The sequence below is a fragment of the Pygoscelis adeliae genome, unplaced genomic scaffold (genome assembly GCF_000699105.1).
Source record: "Pygoscelis adeliae isolate BGI_AS28 unplaced genomic scaffold, ASM69910v1 Scaffold87, whole genome shotgun sequence".
Taxonomy (NCBI): Eukaryota; Metazoa; Chordata; class Aves; order Sphenisciformes; family Spheniscidae; genus Pygoscelis; species Pygoscelis adeliae.
Window position 1 is genome coordinate 3,935,305 of NW_008825098.1, and position 6,167 is coordinate 3,941,471.

The 6,167-nt window shown below is 36.5% G+C and overlaps 1 protein-coding gene across 1 annotated transcript in view; it reads left to right on the forward strand.

The window, feature by feature from the left end:
• Positions 1-1,978: 1,978 nt before the first annotated feature.
• The window catches only part of AIMP1 (aminoacyl tRNA synthetase complex-interacting multifunctional protein 1), a 32,284-nt gene continuing 28,095 nt past the window's right edge, over positions 1,979-6,167 (forward strand). The window contains exon 1 of the mRNA XM_009327055.1: positions 1,979-2,130. The gene's annotated coding sequence lies outside the window, so the exon portion shown is untranslated. The remainder of the gene's footprint in view (positions 2,131-6,167) is intronic.

Sequence of the window (6,167 nt, forward strand, 5' to 3'; positions counted from 1 at the left end):
GTTCAGTTTTCTAGGGGACAGTTGCTTATGATGCAAGTCATGGCCTGCTCCTGGGTGATACTCTGTAGTACCAGGTGATTGGCCAACACAAAAAGAAATCAGTTTAATTTATAGGATTTTTTCTAAATGCCATTTTTTACTTCCCCCCCCCCAAAAAAAAAAAATCTTAAAAATGGCATGCCTTTCAGGACTGGCAGATGGTGGCTGTTTCAGATCTGAGTGTCCTCTTACTTTCTTATTGCTAGCTTGTAAAATAGTTTGCAATTTCAATTTTTGATATCATATTTTAAATAACTGGCTGGTTCAAATTGAATTGCTCCTCTTCTTTTTCCATCGCTCATTTGTTCCTTTGTATGCTATTTATTTTGCTGTGGTAATTAGTCTACTCCAATAATTGTAATGCTGCTGCTTACAGGCTAACATTGAGCTGCATTAGCAGTAGTGTGTGACCACCAAATAATTTGTTTCTGGATTGTCATGTATTATTGTTCCTCTTGAATGTCCTTGGCTCTGTTCCTCTTCTGTTACTCAACAAATCTTGTCTCCTACCATGGGATCAAGGCAGGAATGGGGGGATAAAAGTAACTAGGAAAATAAGTCAGCATCTGAATAATCTTTTCTTTGAAGTCTTGGAGCAGAGCACCTTCTAGTTGTTCACTTGCACATTTGTGGTTTGTTTTGCTTCATTCTCTTTTGTCAGAATATTGCCAGTTGGTCAGTGGCCTTCTGGTGAGGGTAGGTCACCCATTCTGTCCATAGAAACTGAGGAGGGGATGTTTCTCCAAAAAACGTTTATTGTCCATACGGAGTGTGAACACTATTAATAAAGGTATGAATTACTTTTAAAGGAATAAGTGAGGGAATCATCTCTGCCTAGCGAGATGAAAGATATGGTTTCTCTTAAGTTACATATGCAACCTAGAGTCATGATAGTCTGAAATTGATCTATTTTGATGATTAAATGCATCAATGGGGGTCTGTAACAGCAGCTGTAATCAGTTGCTGACACTTGCTGTTTCTAAAGAAAATTACTTTGATACCTTACTGAAATGGGAATTGGATAAATTCGTCTTTGCTGTGTACAATTTTCAGAGAGGAATTCCAGAAAAGAGATACCTTCTGCTGACCTAGCTTTTACAATTTTTGTTACGCTCCACAACTCTGTATACAATTTTTAAGTTCTTAGGCCACTTTATATAAATTAACAGCCTAGAAACTGTTTATTGACTTCAAAAACTGTAGAGAGGGAAGCTGAAACTAACATTCATATTAGAAAGCAATACATACTGTATTTAACCATCATCCGTTAAACACAATTTGTGTAGAAGAACCTGTTCTTCTTTCCTCAGAATGCTGGAAAAAACCTGACAGAGATTCCATGCAGCATTAGAGGAAAATTGGATTCTTCTCATAACTGCTTCCCTGGTGTGTTGTCTCATATCTTAATTATCTGAAAGCAGACAGATCCTGAGATGCTTTTTACATTTGAAAGCGGCTGGCAATGCATAAAACATCATCGAAAATTGCCTCGAGTTAGAAAATCTCTTCTTGAGATTATTTAGTACAATCTTTTGGCATAAAGCTACCCATTATAGAAGACTTTTATTTCCATTTCCTTCTCATCAGGAGCTTTCCCAACATAGCTTCAACTGAGTATGAATTAATAGTTTAAAGATTAGCCTCTGACTTCAGGACCCTCTCTCGGAAACGATCCATGGCTGTTGGATCCGATTTCTATCCCAGAGTGTTTCTCAATTACAGTTTAATATACAGCTTTGTAGTGGTATCTTGTTTCAGACTCTGAAGATAAGTGAGCAGATCGTTTCAGCAGCTCAGTTGGCCGGGGCAGCTAGGGACTGCTATTCCCACAAGAGCGCACGGACTTGCACATGGCATGCAAGAGGCACTACGTTTGGCTTGGTAGCAGCTGCTTTGGAGTGAAGGCTGTAAGTTCACATTCGTGCTTGTCCTACTGTAAGGTTTCAAACCTTCTGTGTGAAGTGCTCTAGTAATTGGCAACAGTCACACACTAAGGAAGTCACCGTTGCCAACTAGGATATGACACTGAATTGTACACCAGGGAAATTAATCTTTTCTTAGGGATTGAATTGCCCTGCTACATCACAGTGGGTAAGTAATTTCACATCCATATGACCATCTATAAAATAACGCTAATGATAAGAGCTAGGCACAGATTCTTTTTTCTTTACATATAGCTTATAATTAAATTTTACTGAGAACTAACCTGCAAATTTGCACTTTTTTGAAGATGCTAAAGATAGATAAGATATTCTAATTGAAAATAATTGTTTTAAAATGGTTGGATTTTTAATAGAATAATTTAGAACACAGCGAAATTATAATTTAGCTCAATTTGTCTTAAACTATGGAAAAAAAAGAAGCTTTGAATCCATAGATGGAATGCAGCTATTCCCTGAAAGCTGCTTGGAGGATTTTTCTGTCAGATGCCGTCAGTCTTAATAGCTGACATCAGCCCTGTCAATGTCCAAGATGAGTGCACAAGGGGTTGGTTGGTTTGTTTTTTTTCCTCTGCACAGATCTAGTATTAAAAGAGGGGAAAATAATTTTCATCCTAGAAGTTTTAAAAGCTGTGAACCTCAAATGCTTCTTACTACATACAACTACAAAGAAGGTTCTGAGAGGCAATTACAGGACTGCTTACTTTTTTGGTACCATTAAAAGATACAATATTGCTGTGCTTTCTCTCAAGCAGTGCTGAAGTATTTATAGAAGATGTGATCCAGCAGTTTGCCTAGACTAACATACTATGAACTCAATAACCATGTTGCTATTTTGGACTGTGCCCAAAGAACTACCGGGTATACTTACTTTGAAATTGGGTTATCAAGTGCTCATAAAAACAGATATTTAGTAACTGTGATGTTCCTAACTTAGTTCTTTTCAGTACCAGTGCATGAATATTTTTGTGAGAAGTTATTCATGAATGTATGCAATACTAAATTAGCAGAGAGAAGAAGAAAGTGGGGGTGCTGTCCTGTAACAGCTAGAGTTTTGCAAGGGATGCTAAACCATAATCCAAAAAACTCTTGGTGTTCCCCTCTAGTTTAGAATATAGAAAATAACTCAGGCCAAAAATAACCCTTTCAAGATCTTCCTCTTTGGTTTGGGAAGGTTATTTCTGTGTGTCAGCTAGAATAACTACAACAGTCAAAAGTGTCTTTTGTTTGCATGGGGTTTACATTTGATTTATCAGTCTTGGCAAACTGATGTGGCTTTCAAAATGTGAAATAAACGTATAAAATCTGAGTGGTGGTTCTCTGTTAATAAGAATTAAATGATTCTTATTTTAAAAAGAAAAATGTTAAATATAAGCAGCATTTGCTGTACAGGAAAAAGTGGTGGGGTTTTTTGTATACAAAGGACATCTTTCTGTAAAAAATTTCTTTTGTTTCAAATCAGTAGATGATCTGAAATAGCTACATAATAATATAACCCTTTGGTGGATGTTCATGTCTGTGCAGAAGGAAAGCTGGCGTTTTGATTTCAAGTAGCCTTTGAATTGTTACTTTGTGCACTTTTTTTAGAAATGATTGACAGGTAGTTGCTGTACAGTCTTTGCTTCAGAAGTTGGTTGGTTTGTTTTCATGCTGAGAATAGGGAAGTCTTCATCTGCAGAAATGTAAATCTACTGAAAACTTTTTTCTTCGGAGTTCCTTTCTTTTATCTCCAAAAGGGAAAAAATATTCTGTATATTTCTACCACACAAGTTAAAATCATTGATCCACAAGGTGGTTAGTTGCAATACTTAATAGCTATATCTGGAGATTTTTCTAAGTAGATGAGGTGCTTGCTAGGAATTTTAAGTCTCTTCACTCTGTACGTGATGAAAGGAAAAGACCTGTGTTTTGAGGCTGATGCTGGGAATGTGCAGTGGTAGATACTGCTGGCATGTGGTTTTGAAGTGACATGTAATTGCTTCTGGCTGCTGAGGATTAGTTGTTGTCAGCCCACTTTAGATTTAAAAGTTAATTTAGACTTTTCACTCCAAAGCTGAATAAATAATTTTCTCTGCGCAGGTTAGGTTAGTATCCTTATAGAAGATTTTCATCAAAATATCGTCCTCCTGTATTATGTGAGTAAATTCAACACTGGAAAGTACAATTATTTGTGTGATGAATGAAACTCGGTCATTGAATATGTGTGGGAAGGTTTTGCCTCTGTAAATAGGATACTGCAACTGCAGGCTTAAAGTTTGGTGAGGACTGCTTTTCTCCTCAAAGCTTTGTTTGACAGCTTTGTTGCTCCCCATTAAGAGATGTGTGCCATTATTCTTGTATTGATTACACACAGACCACACGCACACAAACATGCACATTTTCAGGTTTGATTTTCTTCAGCTTTTATTTGGCCCACATAAAAGAATACTTAAGGTTTCTGCCTCAGTAAATACCAGCAATTGTTAATGGGGTTGTAGTTAGAGAACACTGATTCTTTTGCTGTACATCTGCATGATGTCTGCTGAATGCTTTCGTGAATAATTAATAATTGTTATTTTTAACCTTAGCACTTGCTTTAACTGAATGGTTAAATCCTGTTTTCCTTTAGCTGTGCTACAAGATACTACTTTTACATATAGAAAAGACTATTAATTTAAAAGTAATAAATTTCAAGATTCTTTTTTACCACAGTTGAACAACATAAGATAACTAGTAGGCAGGTTTCAGACATTAATGAGTATTGTGAATTAAAATTGAAAAAGGGGATCAGTGTTCCTGTGAACTACCTAAGCAATACCATTATTTTGCAGACTATTGCTGACATAAAATACATTGCTTAATGGTATTCTTATTTCTAAACTCTTCAAGTTTCTGAGGAGAAGGTATCTTTAAAATGTCTTTTTAGCAGCTAGGGTTTTTGACAAGGGTTATTATCCTTATTGCTCTGACAGACCCAAAAGAAAAAGATTAGGTTTTGAGAGATACTTTTAAAATGTTTTTGTTCTCAAGTGAGACCTGTCTTAGGGAGAGGGGGTAAACTTTTCTTTCTTCTTTAGCTTTTTATAACTGCTGTGCCTGTTCTTAATTAAGGAGGTAGTGTGAATGCTCACTTTTTTAGGATAAAGTTACAAAAATCAATAAAATACCTAAGAAACAGTGTTCTACTTGGTATCAACAGGTAGATTTCAGTGCAGTTCTGATTATTCTTCTGATATCTGATTTATGGATAGTTTACTCTATAGTTACAACAGTAACCTAAAGCTTTCACTCCCCAGTAAAACCCTAGAGGGTGAACCGCAGTACAGATTCTTTGAGTTCCTGTGGCATATGCTGACCTTGCAGACTTGTCCAGATGCAGCTGAGTCCACTTACATTTCTGAATTTGTAGGCATATGTGTGTTTGTAACTGTGAAGTCCATCACTTGTCAAGGCAGTTTTATGCGGATACTTTGAGGCATGAGTAGCAGCTACTTTTTTTTTTTTTTTAATTCAGTGATAGCCACTGGATACACTGGTTCGGAAAATTAAGCTTTTATAAATCTAAAAAAAAAAACCAACCCACAACCCTGTTAATTTTTTGATGTAAGCTTTCTATTCCAAAGAATTGAATGTATTTTGGGTTTGGAAACCAGTGCTTAAGGTCAAAGAAACAAGGTAGCATGTTGTGGGTGTTGCATCTTTTCCGTCATGGGATTTATGTGAGAATTCCTTCTGCACGTGGTGATCGTTTACCATAAGATTCTGATAGTTCTATTAACATATTAATGCAGCAGGATCCAAAAGATACACACTGCTGAAAAAATACATAAGGCTGTCCAATTGTTTTGGCATATGAGCTGCTACTTAAATTTCAGACTGCGCTATAAAGCACAACCAGATGAATCTCTACTGAACTTCCGGGGACCTGGCAGATGTAGTGGGTGTGTAACCGGTTGAGGCTTAAGTCAAGCAGTGCAAAGAAGCTGCTTTTCTTGAGCCGTGTTGTGAGCCATCCGTGTCTATTGAATTACTGGGCAGCCTTCTCAGATTAATAAATTAAGTTACATATAACTTTGTATACAGTCTTTGTTACTGAAAATTTTTTGTAGCTCTGAAGGCAAAAAGTTTGTTAAAAAACAACATCCAAATCACTTGACTTCTGTCTTAACCTGGACAGAACTCCTTGTAGTCATGTCTCTGCTTTGCTTA